Source organism: Geotrypetes seraphini, chromosome 3 (genome assembly GCF_902459505.1).
Source record: "Geotrypetes seraphini chromosome 3, aGeoSer1.1, whole genome shotgun sequence".
Taxonomy (NCBI): domain Eukaryota; kingdom Metazoa; phylum Chordata; class Amphibia; order Gymnophiona; family Dermophiidae; genus Geotrypetes; species Geotrypetes seraphini.
In genome coordinates this window covers 315,620,787-315,641,308 of record NC_047086.1, presented here as the reverse complement: position 1 = coordinate 315,641,308, position 20,522 = coordinate 315,620,787, and the positions used below count along the sequence as shown (strand labels likewise).

The window sequence follows — 20,522 nt, the reverse complement described above, 5'->3', positions numbered from 1 at the left end:
AGGCCTACAACAACTTAAACAGAAGCCACCTGTGTCCAGTCAGAATAGCTGAGTGGATCAAAATACTCCTGAATGTAGAATAAAGCTATTTCTGTTGAGTGAACTGAATTTGAAACAAAGGTCTAAACATGCTGAACACAGAGTTATTGAAAGAACTCTGTGACAAAGTTCTTAAAAGGCAGACACTGGGGGAAGACTTTATAAAAAATAAAGTCAATATGTTTGAGCATCCCTTAGGGCAGTGTTTCTCAACTCGGTCCTGGAGTACCCCTTGCCAGTCAGGTTTTCAGGATATCCACAATGAATATGCATGAAATAAATTTGCATATAATGGAGGCAGTGTATGCAAATTTCTTTCATGCTTATTCATTGTGGATATCCTGAAAACCTGACTGGCAAGGGGGTACTCCAGGACCGAGTTGAGAAGCACTGCCTTAGCATTACTCCACCTAGATATCCAAATAGATTAACACAGCAGCCACAGATCTCTCCTCAAGATTATGCCATAAACACAGTCTTTATGAAGAAAAGCTTTAGATGCAACATAGGGACCCTGAACACATGTGGGAGAAAGTTTAGTAATGTGACGTGACCCAAGTGGAACGTAATTAAATTCTGGAATTTGTTCCCAGAGAATCTTGAAAAAGTGGTTAACCTAAAAGGTTTAAAGAGGTTTGGTTCAAGTTCCTAAAAGAAAAGTTCTGAAGCCATTATCAAGATGGACTTGGAAAATCCACCTCATATTTCTGGGATAAGCAACATAAAATCTATTTTACTCTTTTGGGATCTTGCCAGGTACAAATGACTTAGATTGACCACTGTTGGAAACAAGATACTGGACTTGATGGACCTTCAGTCTGTGCCAGTATGGTAATGCTTATGTACTTATGTAGTTACGTAAGAAATGTAATCCACATAAGCATATCATCCAAAGAAACTTAAGAAAAAGAACAGTAGTAATATAAGATAATATTATGAATACAAGTCTATTGTGAATTCATTAGACTTTAAACCTAAGAGGGAATGAGGAAAACCATAAGTGGATTATAAAAAAAAAGGAAAAGTAAACATTAATACAAAAAAAAACAAGGGACTAGTAAGTTGTTAAGCATTACTTATTAAGCACAGGATCCTGAAAAGGAGTTCCAATAAATTTCTTCAACTCCAAAAAAAGATCACTGTTGTTCTTTGACAAAATTCATGTATCTAACCTCCAAATATTTACAGTAATATGCGTGCCCCTTCCCCATCCTCATCTCCGCCCTCACTCTTTCCCTACTCCTGCCTGCCGCACACCCCCCACCCACTCTTTCCCCAATCCCGCCTGCCACGCACACACCCCTTTCCTTTTCCTTTTCTTCCCTTTCCCGGTACCTCTAGTTGAAGTTGTTGCTTGCGACGGTCAACAACATGCTCCTCACGACCCCGTCAGCTCTCCCTCTGATGCCACTTCCTATGTGCGGCACCAGGAAGTGACATCGGCGGGAGAGCCAACAGTGTTGCGAAGCATTCTGTTGACCACCGTAAACAATAAGTTCAACTAGTGGTATGGGAGAAGGGGGCACGCATGTAGAGGGGAGGAATGGGTAGAGGCAGGGGGCAGAGAGGAAGAGGGATGCCAGTGCCCCCACCAACATGGCGCCCGGGGTGGACCGCCCCCCTCGCCCACCCCCTTACTACGCCACTGGTAATTATACAATTACAAGGATAGCAAAGTAAAAATGTGGCTCCCATTGCCAAGGTGAGTCACTCTTGAACAAATTATCACTGAATTTCACCAGTCCAAATATAATTACTCGCATGCAGGCAGCATATTCTCACATGTGGGTGACATCATCCACAGAGCCCGGTACAGACAGAATTAAAAGTGAACTGTCACTTTAAGTTTTAAGAAACTTTGTGTTTGCCCACACCGTGCATTCACAAATGCCTTCTTGCCTGACATAGGCTCGTGGTTCCTCGGTTCTTCATTCTCCCCGGAGCGAAGAAGTGCTTTTTTTCTTGACTTCATCCAGTCAGCGTTGCCTTAGATTCATCATGTTTCTGACTGGCCTTTGGCCATTCTTTATCTTTTTATTTCTTTTACTTTACTACATTAAAAAAATAATAATTTATTTTCCTCATTCGGACTCCTGCCCTCATGTTGGACTTTCTGCCTTTGTGTGAGGCTTTTCAGCCTTCGGTATATTTTTCAGTTGTTTTTCCTTAAAATTTAGTCATTGAGTTTAATCTTGCCGCCACAGTCTTTCCATCCATGTCGAAACCGTTGATGGGCTTTAAAAAATGCTGTCAGTACCAATGGCCTTTTTCCATAATTGACCCACATAAGCTGGTGTTTGCAGTGCTTGGGCCCTGAGCATCATGTTGACTCCTGCCTGCACTGTTCCACCTTGCTGAAGAACTCACTGAAAGCTCGTTGCATTCAACAAGAAAAGCTCTTCAGTTCGGCTATGGACACCGGAAAACATCCTGAGCCTGTGGTACCAGCATCGACATTGAACAAGATTCCATATCAGGGAAGCCAGCTAAGAAACAATCCTCTTCCCAACGAGTGTCGCAAGCCTCTACAGCATTGAGTCACTCAGTGCAGGCTAAAAGGCGATGCCATCGCTCTCCATCTCTGCAGGTTATGTCTCCTTCAGTGCATGCATCCTTCTTGAGGTCACCCAGCCTAAACACCCTACAGCACCAATGGTACTGGCTGTTGAGCCAAGGGTTCTGGTGCAGCTCTTCAAAGAGCAACTCAATGAGTTCTTCAGGAGGAAGATCGGTGACATGTTTAGATTGCATGTGACACTGATGCTTACATTGACTCCCTCGGTACCAGCCCAGCCTAAGCATAGCACCGCGAGGCCACAGGGTACCAAGCCCAGATCTCCATCTAGGCGTCAGTCTACTTCTCATCAATCTATCAGTTTGTCAACGCTCTCCATAGAGACATCAATCCTCAATATCACAGCGACGTTCCCCATCGATACATTGTCATTCCACATCAAAGCATCGATGTCCTTCTTCAATATATTGATGCTCTTCATCAGCTAAATGCTTTGTATTGAGACACTGTTGATCAACATTGCATTGTTCCATGTTTCTGGGGATAAGAGAGCTTCCTGTTGTTACCAGGGTTAAAAATGTAATAGCTACTTGAGAAAAAAAAATAGGGTTTAAAGAAGTTTTTAAAGGGTTTAATGAAGCAGTGAGGATCTGGGAGGAAATATCTGTGTTTTTTTATTTTGAGAAGTATGGTTTGTGTATTGTTTGTATTGGTGCAGTTTTGAGGTTTTCTGTTGCTGATCTCTTGCACAGGTCTGCTGTCCTCATGCAGAGATCCGCATCAGCTTTCTGAACATTCTAACTGTGAGATTTGACAGTTGGGAGGGTGACTTGGTTCTGTGTGGAAGTGTTTTGGGTTCTGTGCCTTGTGAGAAGATAATTATGGTGGTTTTTATTTGAATTTGTGAAGGATTGTGAAATTCTGGATAAGGTCTGAAGTTTGGTATTGATGCTGGTAATGTTTAAGAGTCTGCGAGAATCTTCTGGGAAATGGGTGAGAGATTCCCTGACTAAGAAATATATGGTTCTGAGTTCTGCATAAAGTTTCAGTCTGATATTCTGTGAGAATCTTCTGATAAGTGTTTGAGAGATTCTATAAGTGAGAAATGTATTGTGCTGATTTTATGAGGAAAGTTTCAGTTTGCTCTTCTGTGAGACTTCTGGGAAATGTTTGAGAGGAGCTTTGAGTGACTTCTGTGGTGCTGATTTTTGGAGGAGATTTTTATGAGAGATCCTGTGACAGATTCCTGTGAATGTTGTAAGAGAATATTGATAAAAGAAATTTGATAAACTGTTTTGGAAGTTTAATATCTTTCTGTAAAATTTATTGAGACTTTGGGTTTTATTTGTGTTTTGAGATATAAGAAATTTGAGTGATTTTGGAAATAGGAAATTCTGGGAAGGGAAAAAGTATAGGGAACATCAATTATCTATTTTTTTTTCTAGCTTAGAAAGTATATTTAGGCAATTTGGGGTTATTAGATTAGGATAGGGTTTTCCCTTATTGGTTTATTTAAGTCAGAGTAGTAGGTTGGTTCCAGCAAGAGAGAGTCTGCTAGCAAGAGATTCTGCTAGCAACTGCGTGCCTACGTGGTACCCCTACATAGCAAGAACATAAAGCCTCAAATACCCAAATCTGAGGAAAAAGAAGAACTTTACAGAGGGGAAGTAGAATCTCTTTGTTTAGATTTGATTTACAGCATTTGTTTATTAAATATTATTTCTAATTTAAATTCTGAATCCTTAGTGCTTCTTTATATTTATTTTATTATATGTTTAATAACTATTTTTATTTCAAGGTTATACCATATTATTATATATTATTATTTTGTTTATGTAATTCACCCCTTCTCCTGGGGAAAGGTATCAATTTTAACCCTCGGTGTGCACGACTACAAAACAAATCTTATTTCAAGAGGGATACCTTTTACCTCAGTCTGAGAAGGAGGGGGTTACACTGTCACCCCTTTTCATCGTCTTCATCGGATCGGTACCAAAGACATCGAGGAGCATCAGTCTCACTGTTCTCCTCAACATTCTTCTTCTTATAGAGAGTCACCTGAGGTTCCTATGGCTGACTCTGATCTCTCACGACACCATACTGACACTGAGTGTGAGCCCACTCTCTCTGCACTGGAATCATATGGCTTCAAATCCATCCCTCCAAAATGGAGATCTCCATCTGAAGGACTGTCTTTTATTAAATATATTAGACAGCTGGACAAGGCCTTACCTGTCAAACTAGAGGCTGATTATGAGCCTAGAGTGGAGCTTCTAGATGCCTTAGACTATGATGCACAAGGATGGAGAGGAAGGGGATAGAATGGGATGAGATGGTACACAGCAGGGTGTGGCAGGGAAGAGAGAGAGAAAAAATGCTTTTTATGGATAGATGGGAATAGGGGTGAATAAAGAGAGAAAGATGGTACACATGGATAGATGGTAAGGGAAGACATGGAAAAGTACATTTTGAGAAGAAAGCAGAAAAATGGAAGAAAGTTGAATATTAAAAGTTAATGCCAAAGATGAATGTAGGATCAATATTCATAGGCTATTCAGAGATAGGGGTTATAAATTCAATACCATATCGAGAAACAAGACCCCTACATTTATATGTTGTGATGTTTTTTTACAGTTGATCCTCAGCGGGCTGAATTCAAAAGGGCCTGGGATAGACACGTGGGATCTCTGAGAGAGAGAAAGACATAATGGTTACTGCAGATGGGCAGACTAGATGGGCCATTTGGCCTTTATCTGCCATCATGTTTCTATGTTTCTCAACTCATGCAATAGTAAGTGCATGAGCCATCATCTTCATTGGATCTTCATGCATATATAATCATTTTTTCAATCTTATTTAAATTTTTTTAGGTTAACATAAATATATTTTTCACTTATCTTAAAGTTTAGTAAATGCCTCTCCCAACACGGTTGTGTTTCACTCAGTCTTCATCAGGGTCGAGGCTCTACAAACAAGTAATAATAAGCAGTTTTAGCAACCTGATGAGGTGGTTATTCATATTTGCTTTCTAAAAAACCAATAGCCAAAAGAAATATTAAAAATTATTCAAATTAGTCAGTTATTAGCTTTAAATGAAGGAGCAAAGAGCAGACAAAGGGATTATTTAAAAGCTCTTACATTTCTATACTTATTTCCCACTGTTGTGTTGAAGTCATATTGCTGCCATCGGCATTTACTCTTTGGCATCTGACATCATTTTTTTTATGAAACCTAAAATCATACAACCCAGCGGTATATGTCACAATCACAAAAATACTGTAAAATACCACTTATATAGAACAATACACATCAGTATTGTTAATCCCTTACACTGTAGGTCTTACTCTGCGGCCACAGAGATGGAACCTACGCACAAGCTGAGATGATCCGCGTAGATGTAATACTCCTGCTCCAATCATTGGCCAATAATACTTTTTATACTTTTTTTGTGCTATTTTTTTAAATATAGTGTTTATCTTAGAGCTACTATAAACCCTTCACCAATCACTACTGAAGATGTAATGCGTTTTCAAAAAATCTTCAGCGAATACTGTGCATATTGTCCAAATTTGAAAAACTAGACCACACAACTTATCTTTTTGTTGAATAGTCTTCACTGTGGGAGTCTTTTTTTAAAACCTCAGTTAGTTCATGTCCGTCTGTATTGCTGTGCGTAGGCTCCATCTCTGAGGCCGCAGAGTAAGCTCTACAGTGTAAGGCAGGGGTGCCCAACACGTTGATCGCGATCGACCAGTAGCTCAGGAAGGCAAAGCGAGTCGATCGTGGAGCCCATCCCGGGCTCCGTGATAGACTTGTGTTGCCGTCCTGATCTACCGGGCCGATCAGCTTTCCTCTCCAGTGTTCTCTCTAGGGCCTTTTAGCTGGGCGGTCCGCCCAGCTATCATCTGCTGTTGCCGCCGCTGCTGAACATTTAAAAAAAAACAAAAAAAACCGGCTTGGAGATTTCAGCCCGTAGCGAACTTATGCTCCGTGGCTCTAACGTGTGCGTGCCGGCTTCCCTTCTCTTCCCTCAGAAACCGGAAGTTATGTCCTGGGGGGGAGGAGAAGGGAAGCCGGCACGCACATGTTGAGAGCCCTGAAGCAAGCGTTCGCTATGGGCTAAGGCGGGAGACAGGTTAGTGAAGCATTTGCTCTTCTTGCTGCCGGGTCCTGCCTACTTTCTGTTTCCGCGAAGGCAGGACCCGGCAGCATTTCCCCCAATAGGTCGATCGCGATCTTGGGCCAATCAACCTTCCTCTCGCCGATGGCAGAATTGACGTCGGGGAGAGGAATGCTGGTCGGCCGAAGCAGGGACAGCTTGGGGCGGCGTCGGCTTTTGGGCCTGTTATTGGTGGCGGTTTGGGGCCTGTTATTGGTGGCGGTTTGGGTCCTGGTCCCCGATGGCAGTGGCTTGGGGGAGGGCAGGGAGAAAGAAAGAAAAAGGGCAGGCAGGGAGACAGAAGGAAAGAAGAGAAACAGAAAAAAAAGAAAGGGAGGCAGAGAGAAAGAAAGGGCAGGGAAGAGGAAGGAAAAGTTGGGGGAAGGAATGAGGTCTGGAGGAGAGAAAGCATACAGGCTAAAAGAAGGGAAGAAAGATTGGATGCACAGTCAGAAGAAGAAAGTGCAACCAGAGACTCATGAAATCACCAGACAAGGTAGGAAAAATGATTTTATTTTAAATTTAGTGATCAAAATGTGTCTGAATTTATATCTGCTGTCTATATTTTACACTAAAGTCCCCTTTTACTAAACCACAATAGTTTTTTAGCGCAGGGAGCCTATGAGCGTCGAGAGCAGCGCTGGGCATTCAGCGCAGCTCCCTGCACTCTAAAAACTGATATTGTGATTTAGTAAAAAGGGAGGGGGGTATATTTGTCTATTTTTGTATGGTTGTTACTGAGGTGATAGTGCATAGAGTCATCTGCTTTGACCTCTTTGAAAAACCCTGGAATAGGAATGATAATTAACATTTTCTATGTGTACAGTGTGTGTTGTGTTTTTTTTTTTTATTTTATTGTTGGTAGATCATTTTGACTTGGTCATTTTAAAAGTAGCTTGCAAGCCCAAAAAGTGTAGGCACCCCTGGTGTAAGGGATTAACAATACTGATGTGTATTGTTCTATATAAGTGGTATTTTACAGTATTTCTGTGATCATTTTTTTTATTTCATCGCTAAAGAATCTGACGTAAGTTGCATTGATAGGCTCATGTTCTCCCACTCCCAGGTTGTTAAGAAGACAGCGTCGCTAGTAACAGTTGACACAGAGTCTCCCTTTCTCGCAGTTCCTTCGTTACAGAAGGATCTGTTCATCTCGTGAGGAGCTCAAGAGACAATCTAAAGTTTTGTCCAAATGTTTTCTGGACAGGGATTATCCCTCCTTTGTGGTTCGCAAGGCTTATAAGCGTGCCTTTTACTTGTGGACACCGCTCCTCCGCCCAGTGATAAGAATACTAACAAGTGTGTACTAAGCTACAGTACTAAAGTCCATCAAGTAAGGAGGAGCATTCTTAAGCACTGGAGCTTGGTCAAGATGTTGCTTGCTTTTTCAACACATACTGTACATTTTTCCTATAAAAGAACTCAAAATCTCAAGCAAATGTTGAGTCCCACTTTGTCATGCAGCAGGAGTGGGAATAGTGGGGTCATAGGTCACATGGTCCCTATGACAAATGTATAAATTGTGACATCATGATCATCTGCAGTGAATTTGTCAACCCAGGAGATGGGCAGCACTATTCTTTGAAATTCCATACTTCGTGTGAGTCTGATCATGTTGTGTACTGCATTGTCTCTCCTTGCAGATTGATTTATGTAGGGCAGACTTCACGTGCACTCAAATTGCGCTTAAATGAACACAGAAGCGCATTGAAGAGGGGTTGTTTCTGCCCCGATGTTGCAGCATTACAGCACACATGGTCATGATTTTTCTCAATTACAGTGTGTGGTGTTGGACCATATTCCTAGTCATCCGTGGGATGGTAATAGAAGACTCCAGCTGCAGAGAAGAGAACAACACTGGATTTATAAGCTCCGGGCTGTGCAACCCCATGGATTAAACAGAAATATTGATTGGTTCTATATTGATTAATTTTCACAGTTTTGTCATTTATTCTCAAGATGTCCTCCTGTATGATCAGTTTTTCTACAGTTGTGAATTCTCTGCATTTGACAGTTCTGTGATTGTTGTTTTGTTTCCCCCCTGCTTTGATTGGCTAGTTTTTTCATCCGTGTGACTGGTCATGTGCCGTGTCACCTGACTGGCCCGGATGTCTTTTAACATCAGTGTTAAACATCAGTGTTTAACATCAGGGAGCACACGGAGCAGCCATCACAACTGTGGTGACCCCACTCACCATTCTGAATACCCTCCACGCACACTGTTGGCAACACACCGGGACTCAAGATGTCACATAAATTTCTATTCCTCCCTAAAGCAAAAAGGATCCTCGTCTCCTGAAAACAGGGGTGAACCCGTAGGAGCCCAGCATGTGTCTCTATGACCCGTTTCACCCGAGGGGACATCTGATTAAATTTAGAAACAAAAGGGATCATATCCCCTTGAGTCTGTTCCCTACGGTATTCCAGTAAGGCATTGGTGCCTTTGAAAGTGTGCTAGCAAGCAGAAGTTTCACTCTGTGAATTGTGAGTAAAGGAAAGCAGTTTTTGTTCCTTTCATCTGCAGCAGGTATCTGAGCATGTTTTGATTATAGTTTTGTATTATTGCAGGATAGTCTGAAGCGTTGATGTCACAGTGCTGAAGCAGTGGCTTAAAAGCCACAAAACGATCGTCGGCCTGGCTCTTTCCTAACTAGCTTGTTTTTTCTAGTTAGTTTTGACTATTTTCAGGCTCCAACCTACCAGCAATAAGTTATATGCGAAAGTTTTTACCAGTGATGCTTGGGTGGAAAAGAGTGGGAGTACCTCTCCGTGTCTGAGGCTTTTCTTTTGCCTTAAAATACTTTTTCTGGTGTTGGTGTGTACTGATCAAATACATATATCACACATATATAATTTAATAAAAACCATAAATGCCAATACAAATTAATAAGTATGTTTGAAACAATTGACGTTTACAGACAGCATGAAAAGTAATGAAATATAAAGATCACGCATGCCAGGGGTGGTATTAGGGGAGTACAACTAGAGAAACCACCCCCTAGCCATAGAGTACCCAACCTCTAAACCAGCCACCCTATCCTGTGGGTCCTGCACTCTCTTTATCTCCTTCGTCCAGCTTCCAGTTTGCACCACCCTGGGGAGGAAATTGCATCAGGAGCGACTCTTGACAGAGGGAAGGCCCCAGAGCAGGCCTGTGAAGATTGGCGGTGGGGGCTCAGAGGCTCCATAATGTATGAGTAGGGTAGCAGGAAGGGAGACAGAGATGCCAGACCCATGGTAATTGCAAGTATTTTTTTTAACCATGGGAGAAGGCTTTATGCTGCTTCCATGGGGTGGTAAAAAGCTTTGCTCCTGCATCCACGGAAAATGTCCCCAATTTTTTTTTACCATGGATTTACTGTAGGTACCCCTGGATACCTACAGGTCTCAATCCCCGTGCCATTCTCTAGGCCAGGGGTGTCCAACCTGCGGCCCGAAGGCCACATGCGGCCCAGTGAAGTATTTTGTGCGGCCCCGGTCGAGGGCGATACAGTGTTTTCCTCTGCTGCCCCCGGGTGTTTACCATCATGCCGGCTCCCTCCTCTGTCTTGCTGCAACATTTGCGCGGCCCCAGAAACATTTTTTTTGGCCAATGCGGCCCAGGGAAGCCAAAAGGTTGGACACCCCTGCTCTAGGCAATCCAAGTTATGTGTCATTTATAGAATAGTGCTTGGAGCCGATTTCTCCACCAAAATGGCACTGGTATGCATGTGTCTTTAGTGAACACCTCTGACCCTCCCATGGCCACTTCCCCTTTTTAATTGTGCGCTAAAATTTGCATGTGAATCTTTATAGAATAACACTTAGCAAGATATGCATGAAAATCCAAATTGTTGCCAATAAATGCCAATAGTTGTTGGCATCCAATTATTGATGCTAATTGGCTCATTAGTTAATTTATTTACATGCATATCTCAGAATAGTGTGCATTTTTGAGCGCCATTTATAGAATCTGTGGGTATTTTTATATAGATGCAGTGGCATAATAAGGAACCAGCAGTAAATAATACATATTAATGCATTGTTAACACTTGCTGATGTGGTAGTGCTAATCCAGCCCTTAATTTGTAAATTTATAACTATTCAGAAACCCACTGCTACATCAAGTAATATGTACACGGGTTCCCCAGTTGTGATTTATCTCCTCTAAGCAATTAATGGACCCCTGTTTTTAGGTGCATTTATACTGTATGGGAAGCACCCAGATTCTGTTATAGAATCCCAAATGTAACCTGGCATTGGCACACCTTACATTTAGGTGCTTGCGGTTACATCAGATTTGCAAACTTGCACAAAATTTTTCTACCAAACTAATTCCATTAGAACATACAGTATATAATATGCAAAGTTTATGGTGGATAATGCTTAATCCAAGTTGCAAAGCCGATTTACTAACCCTTATTATGCAATAATATGCATCCAAAGGCAATAAATATGGGTTAAAAGTCTGCAGAGTATGTTAATGGCCCCTAATGCACATTATTTCACCATAGCAAGTGAAAAATTTGCCTATCATGCATCACGGCTTGCCTCCTTCCTCTCCCCATGATGAAATTAGTGATGGTGAAGTCATGAGAAACATGCACCCCCCCCCCCCACCAACACACACACACACACACACCCTCAAGCAGTAAGGAAAAGTGTTAATAAATACAGTACCCAAAAAATGACAATGCATCTCCAGCATCCCCATCCTCTTTTAAGATCTTGCCAGGTACTTGTGACCTGGATTGGCCACTGTTGAAACCAGGATACCAAACTTGATGGACATTTGGTCTGTCCCAGTATGGTGACTCTTTTGAACATCTAGCAACAGTCTCATGCTATTTCTAGCTGTAACCCCTAGTAGTAGTACCATAAGACTACCATTAGATGCCTATTAATAGCAGGCAGATACCAGGGATAGGGTAGGAAGGCATTTGTCATTTATAGAACAAAGAAATAACACTTGTAATATTTTTTGATAGTCTTCCGTACCTCTTCAGGGTGAGGATAGGGGGAACATGCCCATCACCACGATACTATCACTAATTTTGCCAAGATGGAAATTAAGTCTTTTAATTTTTTTAGACAACATGAAATTCACTAATCCACAATCATGTAGTACCACAAATTAGTGAATCTCATGGCAATTGTACACCAGCTGAGTAAATAGGGTTCTTTAGGCATAGCTTTGTAATAGGTTAGGAATTAATAGACTGTTTTCCATGATTTTGCATCTCTGCAACTCATTAACTGTTAATTTGAATAATACAATTATGTGCTAAAGTGTACTTATGTCAAAAAAGGAAATATTTTCAAATGGTGTTTTACATGCAAAAATAGTTAATAGTGTCCATTAATGTAATATATTAAAAAATGCATTATTTGGCATTTTGTTATGAAAAGGGGAATTTGCAAAATGTGTTGCTCCACTTGTTCTTAGTTTATGAAAAAATATTTTTATTAGCACAGTTTTATATGCTTGTTCATAATGTTCAAGATATAAAGCCAGTGAGATTCACAACTGTAACAGGATATTGTGTGGTCCAGGGACATAGCCACAGGTGGGCCTGGGCCCCAATATTTTTTTGTTACACCCCTCCCCCTTCCTCCTTCCCTGCAGCCAATCACATCATTAAATAACCTAAGTTCCACTAGCTGATGAAATCCATAGCTAATTGTTCTGGCTATGAGCATGGTCAGTACAGGTGGGGTGCTTTGTGGTGCTGATGTCACGAGATCCCATCAGTATGTAGCAACAGTGGCTGAAAAATGTTGCCATGGTCTTAACAGCTTATTCCTTGCAGCTGGGACATAATCCCTGCTGGCTATGGCACATTGAGATGGTTGTGGAAAGAGAAGAGGAATATGTAGGTTTGATGCCCCCCCCCCCCACCGCCTCGTTAGTAACTCCACTGCCCTTTCTTCCTCAAAAAAAATGATGTCTGCTACACTGATCTATGCTAACATAAAAAATCAAATCAAAGCTATGTTTGCTTTTATATTTGAAATAGTGTAGAGTCCAATTTTAAATTTCCTCTAGAAGATCATTCTTATTTGCCCTTCTTTTCCACTGCAATTATTTCATTTTCCCAAAGGATTAGAAACTTAAGCGAAACAGTGTGCAATCCTGAAACCAGTTCTCAGTGCTCACATTTACAGGTGTTCCATACAATGGCACTTGCTCTTTCAACCATTATTAAACCTGCACTTCAGTTGGCTTAAAAAGGTATCAGATCTTCTTTTTTTTCCTGAGTCAATTCAAAAGCATCTTTTTAATAACGGTTGATAAAACAACTGTATTTGAACTGAGTATGGGTCAGCCATGCCAGTCACTCTTTTCATAATGGTGCAGTCTTTTGTACTTCAGCTGAGATTTTAGTGTTCCAGTTGACTGGTCTACATTTTGATCTTTAGGATGTAGGTTTTTGTTTTAGGGTTCCTGCTCTGGGTACACCTGGTGGTGCTGGGTCCCTACCCACCCATCTGCCCTCCCTATGGTTGCTTATATCCATCCTCACTCAACCCCCCCCTCCCAAAAAACAAAACAAAACATTGGTGAGCAGTTTCTATTTCAGTAGGGCCCGGGAGAGCAATCAAAGCAGACAGTCGATGTGCTTCTGCATGGACTGACAGATGGGAACCTTGCTCGAGGTACTGCACTTAGAGCTGGTGAGGGCTCCAGCTTTCCACGGTGAGTACAGCTGTTCCCGCTGGGCTTAGTTTAGGCTTCAGGTGTCAGTAGTTGTACAGGAGTCCTCAACACAACAGCGATGTTATCAAGCCATGCAGCACCGAGTCAAGGCAGCAGTTTTCCCGCACATGGGAGAGGGGGGTGGGGCTGAAAGCTGTGGTGCAGTAACATAAGGTGGTATCCTTCTCTGCCTGGTTTTCATTGGGTTTTCATTGCTTCCCTATGCTTTTCCATGGCATGTGGTTTCCTTCATCAGAGCTCTTCGATGGTCATCCACGAGCTTCTGTGCTACGCCTCTGCAGGGTTAGGGGTTGACATCTTGGCCTAACAGCTCAAGGTGGGTCTTCAGGGTACCTTGTGTTCGAAGTGCTCTCGCCTGTTTCTTGGCTGACAAATGTTCCTGCCTTGCCCGTCTCGGTATTGCGTCAGTTTAAAAAAAGGAAAGAAAGAAAGAAAAATAGGCCAACTACAGTATGTGCAGCAAAAGAACTCCCAAGGTCCCATGAAAAGGCACCACAATTTGGGACCTAATTGCGGTGCCGTGACATTGCCAGCAGTGCTTTCCTTGGCGCCCTTTTCATTTGGGCATTTAATGTCGCCAGTTTGTCATGCGGTCTCGGCAGCTTCCCCAGCAATATCCCATTTCCTGATTTTGGGCTGCTGATTGCGTCTACAGTCAAGTTAGTTGGGTGAGTCCTCTTGTATATCTCTTCATTCCAGTTGAATGGGAATCTGGCTTGCCATCAAGTTCCCAGTTACATTTAAATGGACCAAACCAAATTCTGTGCTGGTATAAAGTGTACAGTATGTTTGCTCTCAATGGTCTCGTCGCAGTGTTGGAAAGTCTTTCTGTACTCAGGTTTTTTTTTAGCCACTACAAGGTTTGTCTGATCATTTAGCTTGTCAACTCTTCTGAGCAGGGACTGCAGAGCATGGCTCTGGCTGTCTGTTTGGCGCTGCTCCATCTCTGGAGGTAGAGTGAGGCTCCGGCTGCCTGTTTGGCGTGGCTCCATTTCTAAATGTAGAGTATGGCTCCAGCTGCTGGTTGGCACTGCTCTATCTCTACATATAGAGCATGGCTCCAGCTGCCTGTTCATCACAGCTTCATCTCTGGATGTGGAGTACGGCTCCAACTGCCTATTTGACATAGCTCTGTCTCTAGATGGACAGCATGACTCCAGCTGCCTTCATCTCTAGATGTAGAGTGCAGCCCCAATGATCTGTTTGGCAACGCTTCTTCTCCACTGATAGGGCATGGCTTCATCTCTGGATCTTGAGCCAAGCTAAGTCACTGGTTATAGGGCGTGGTTTGACTTAGCATGGCTTCCACTGCTGTTTGCTGTGAACTACTCCTTCAATTTAGGTTTGCGTGCTTCCATCGCTTTAAGACCTAGTATGGCTCCTTTGTAGAGCACGACTTGGTCTCTGGCTGTTGAATGCTGCCCTGATTTGCTCTGCCATGCTCAACTTCTTTCCGATATTGAGCATATCCGCTGTTCTGCCTTGGGCCAGCTCTCGGGAGTATATTCTTCGCTGGCTTCCGTATCCATGGTGCAGCTCCCTCCTGTGGGGCTTGAACATCTTATTCTTCCATGTCTTGTTCTAGGGTGCTTCTAGTCATGTCCATAAAGGGCTGTGCTCCCTTATTGCTTCCGGGTGCTATGGTAGCTTGGGTTCGGGTTATTCACTGCTGAAGTTTGGCAGACTTATTCTCATTGTCTACCTCCTGGATTGAGTGGAACAGCTCTTGCCCTTTGGAGGGCTGGTACACAGTTTTGGGCCTTTCCTTCATGGAAATTCATAGCTTTCCTTCAGTGGGATTCATAGCTTTCCTTCGGTGGGATTCATAGCTTCACCTGGATTCACATCCTTCACTTGGTATGCCCTTCTTGCTACATTCAGTTCAATGTCCCTCCTATTTAGGACTGTTTTGCTACATCCCACGGATTCATCTGCTGCTGATGACAAGGAAAGAAAAATTATGTTCTTACCTGATAATTTTCTTTCCGTCACAGCAGAGGAATCCAGAGTCCCGCCTTTCATGTTCCTTTGTGCTCGTTTTGGTTTTCATCTTTGCTCATTAGGTATTGGACCTGTGGGCAGCCTGAATATGGACAGAAACTGAGCATACGAAGGGAGGGGATGGCAGGGCAGTGGCAGTGCATGGACAGAGCTGCAATCTGGAGTAAGTGGGGGAGAGGCAGGAGTTCTTGATGCCAGAGGACTCTTACAGCTGGTAGAGCTTGGGGGCTCAGGTATTTATAATACTTTGAGTTGGTTTGTGGGGGAGGGGATGTGGAGACCACCTGTGCTCACCCAGTTTACCCAGTGGCCCACCAAAAATTTGAGGTCTGACTATGCCTGTGGTCAATAATCAGCTTACTTAACTGAACAGAATAGATTCCTACACAAATAGTTCTGTGCAGGCCAGGAGTAGATATTCAATGGCATTTACCGTATTTTCGCGGATATAACGCGCGCGTTATACGTGATTTTACGTACCGCGCATACCCCTCGCGCGTTATATGCCTGAGCGCGGTATACAAAAGTTTTTAAACATAGTTCCCACCCCGCCCGACGCCCGATTCACCCCCCCAGCAGGACCGCTCGCACCCCCACCCCGAACGACCGCTCGCACGCGCTCCCACCCGCACCCGCATCCACGATCGGAGCAAGAGGGAGCCCAAGCCCTCTTGCCCGGCCGACTCCCCGACGTCCGATACATCCCCCCCCCCGGCAGGACCACTCGCACCCTCACCCCGAAGGACCGCCGACTCCCCAACAATATCGGGCCAGGAGGGAGCCCAAACCCTCCTGGCCACGGCGACCCCCTAACCCCACCCCGCACTACATTACGGGCAGGAGGGATCCCAGGCCCTCCTGCCCTCGACGCAAACCCCCTCCCCCCAACGACCGCCCCCCCCCAAGAACCTCCGCCCGTCCCTCAGCCGACCCGCGACCCCCCTGGCCGACCCCCACGACACCCCCACCCGCCTTCCCCGTACTTTGTGTAGTTGGGCCAGAAGGGAGCCCAAACCCTCCTGGCCACGGCGACCCCCTAACCCCACCCCGCACTACATTACGGGCAGGAGGGATCCCAGGCCCTCCTGCCCTCGACGCAAACCCCCCTCCCTCCAACGACCGTCCCCCCCCAAGAACCTCCGACCGACCCGCGACCCCCCTGGCCGACCCCCCCACCCCCCTTCCCCGTACCTTTGGAAGTTGGCCGGACAGACGGGAGCCAAACCCGCCTGTCCGGCAGGCAGCCAACGAAGGAATGAGGCCGGATTGGCCCATCCGTCCTAAAGCTCCGCCTACTGGTGGGGCCTAAGGCGCGTGGGCCAATCAGAATAGGCCCTGGAGCCTTAGGTCCCACCTGGGGGCGCGGCCTGAGGCACATGGGCCAAACCCGACCATGTGTCTCAGGCCGCGCCCCCAGGTGGGACCTAAGGCTCCAGGGCCTATTCTGATTGGCCCACGCGCCTTAGGCCCCACCAGTAGGCGGAGCTTTAGGACGGATGGGCCAATCCGGCCTCATTCCTTCGTTGGCTGCCTGCCGGACAGGCGGGTTTGGCTCCCGTCTGTCCGGCCAACTTCCAAAGGTACGGGGAAGGGGGGTGGGGGGGTCGGCCAGGGGGGTCGCGGGTCGGTCGGAGGTTCTTGGGGGGGGGCGGGCGTTGGAGGGGGGGGGTTTGCGTCGAGGGCAGGAGGGCCTGGGATCCCTCCTGCCCGTAATGTAGTGCGGGGTGGGGTTAGGGGGTCGCCGTGGCCAGGAGGGTTTGGGCTCCCTTCTGGCCCAACTACACAAAGTACGGGGAAGGCGGGTGGGGGTGTCGTGGGGGTCGGCCAGGGGGGTCGCGGGTCGGCTGGGGGACGGGCGGAGGTTCTTGGGGGGGGGCGGTCGTTGGGGGGAGGGGGTTTGCGTCGAGGGCAGGAGGGCCTGGGATCCCTCCTGCCCGTAATGTAGTGCGGGGTGGGGTTAGGGGGTCGCCGTGGCCAGGAGGATTTGGGCTCCCTCCTGGCCCAATATAGTCGGGGAGTCGGCGGTCCTTCGGGGTGGGGGTGCGAGTGGTCCTGCCGAGGGGGGAGAAGAATCGGACGTCGAGGGGGGGCATCAGGCTTTCAGGATGGGGACAGGACTTCAAGGGGGGACAGGCAGACCTTCAAGGGGGGACAGGCAGACCTTCAAGGGGGGACAGGACTTCAAGGGGGACAGGCACGGAGAGGCGGGGCAGTGCACCGAAAGTCAGGGCGGGTGAACGGTGAGTCGGGGCAACCAGAGGAGAGTCGGGGCAGTGCACCGAAAGTCAGGGTGAGTCGGGGCAACCAGATGAGAGTCGGGGAGGGCGAAAGGAGAGTCGGGGTGGCCAGAGGAGAGTCGGGCAGCATGCGCGTTATATGCCTGAGCGCGGTATAGAAAAGTTTTTGTACATATCATCGTGATTTCTGCGCGCTATACCCCTGTGCGCGTTTTACAATGGTGCGCATTATATCCGCGAAAATACGGTAACTTGAGACTACTGGGGCAGTCCAAGGTGGAGTCTGAGTAGAAACGTAGGTTTTCAAGGCAGTACCTGAATATCTACCCAGTTAACTAAAAACAGAAAAAGGCTGTTGTAGGTTAATAGGAAATCAGTCCAGATTCTGCCATTCAATATCTGTGGCACTTGGGGTACTTTCTAATGGGGGCCAAGACTGAATGTTGATGCCGGTAACCAGGTATGGCCTAGCACTGAATATCCGGGCTAATTCAGCCTGTGGTGGCTATCATTTAAAAACACTAACTGCCATGAATATTGGTGGCTATCATTTAAAAACACTGACTGAATATTGACTGGACAGTAAATACTAGGACCTATTCCTTGAAAATACCACCAAATTGTTCATATATTAAGAGTTTGTTCAGGATTGTAATTGCCATCCACACCATCTATCCAGTTCTATATTAACTTAAGCCTACTGACTGATAAGCAAAGCCAGACAGCCCTATAACAAGGTCATTTTCCTCCAAGAGTTCTTTAAAATCTATATAGTACAATACAGTAGCCTCATTTACTCCCAGATGCCCCTTGTGTGAGCAGTTATGAAATAATTAGGTGATAGGAGTGCAAGAAACGAGGAAAAAACAATAATTAAAAAAAAATAAATAAATTAGTGGTGAGGATTTCCGTAAAGACCCAAGGTTCCTCCCAAATGATCTGATTTTTGAAAGAAAAGAAGTAATTACGAGTATTTGTAGGATATTGGGTTTCATGTCCCTCATTTCCCTCTTACTTATCTTATTGTACATTCTTTTCTGAGATGGGTGCATGAGAGCAGAATAGAATGAGCTTTCTTTGGCAACTGTTATATAGGAGTAGCTAAAAGAATCTCTGAAGTTTAAGTTGGAGATGAAGTTGGAGAGTTTATGCCTGCAGATTCAAGAAGTTCCTCACAGTTGCAAGGGTGGGATGGGCAATGTAGGACACCAGTGCCCCTAGAAATGTTTATGTGCTCTCCTAGCCCAGTGGTTGATTCTACCTCTTCCTTCACACTGATTCAGAGGTTATCATGTAGGGGAATTGTAAGAATCGTTAGATTATTAGGAGGTCATTTAGACTTTTAACCTATTTCATCTCAATGTGCTGTCTGGTTGAATTAATAATTAGATTATAAGTATCCTTTGCTCTGTATCATATGTGTGAGGGAACCTCAGGTCTGTTAGCATGACTGTGAAAAGCAGGGAGATCATCTCCAAATGTGGTGGACCTACATGCTGATGACTTCCTCCTGGAGGCAGAGGACCATGGAAATTGGGAAGGGTCTTTCATCCTCATTCCCCTTTCTTTGTTAAGTACTGGTGGATGTGGACCTTCCTAGTGATGACTGAGTACTAGCTGGCCACAATACGTGCCGCCAGGTATACAAGTGTTTATTCTTGGAAGGTACGCCACCACTAGCCCATTGGTTTTAAAAAGTAGCAGAGATAGCCAACATTGAGAAGTCGTCTTAGTCTCGGGGAGAGTTCATGTTTTTACCCCATAAGTTGGTACATATGGGTTTCTGATAGTTTGGGTGTGGGCTGCTGAACAGATGCTTTCTATGGTGGAGCTTTCTATGGTGGATTTTTATGTGTACTTGGGAGCTAGGTTTTCCTGTTAAGTTAAATAAACTGTTAAAAAAAAATCTTCAATTAAAGTAGAGACCGCCAAGAGCATAAAAGCTGTATTTTATACCTGTATATGTGATACAGGACTATGTTTCTTGTTCTTTGTTACCTTTTCTTACCTGTACTTATGCTTTTGATGTATATTGAAAACCTTTTAATAAAAATATTGAACTAAAAAATTATAAAAAAAGAAGCGTTTTCAAATGATGACATTCAAAAGAGCACTAAATGGAAGTTGTTTGCAGTATGCCAGGCTATACCTATTGTACACCACCTTTGGTGAACCTCTTCATAAAGGTGGTTAATAAATTCCAGTAATCAAACAGTAGATAAATGTAGAACTAAATAACATGGTAAAGATTTAGAATGTTATTTATTTATTTAAAAGCTTAGGGCTCCTTTTACGAAGGTGTGCTATTCTGCACATTAAGGCCCTAATGCACCTTCGTAAAAGGATCCCTTAATATACCGCCTGGGGTCACAGCGATTTCCAAATAAACATACATAGATCAAAAACAAATCATGCTTCAAAATAATATCAACACATATGAAAACAAGACCTGCAAATTCTTCAATAACGTATTAAAAAATGTTACAGAAATGCCCAAAGAACATTAGGATAGACAGATCGAAAGTATGCATCTACAAACAGCTTGGCTTTCAACATCTTCTTAAAGCTGTTACTAATAACAGAGTGCCCTAAAAACAGATTTACAGTAAAAAAAAATTTCCAAGCTGGCAGTATTCCAGCAAGCACCAAAGAGTCTTAGGAATGGGAGAAATGCAAGCACATCATCCTGCTTCACAAGGGGAAGATGCAAGTAAGTATAAGCAAAGCAGAGATTTGATATGAAAAAAGGACCCAGCAGTATAAACAAGTCAAGTAAGATGGTTCTGCAGATGCAGCGATAATTAACCACCATTTAGAAGTAAGCAATTATATTAATTTACTGCATTACAGAAACTCTGGGCCCTGATTCATCTT

The 20,522-nt window shown here is 44.4% G+C and overlaps 1 protein-coding gene across 10 annotated transcripts in view; it reads left to right on the top strand.

Moving 5' to 3' along the window:
* PLCB1 (phospholipase C beta 1) overlaps window positions 1–20,522 on the top strand; it is a 1,208,816-nt gene that overhangs the window by 1,088,761 nt on the left and 99,533 nt on the right. The gene's annotated exons all lie outside the window — the stretch shown is intronic.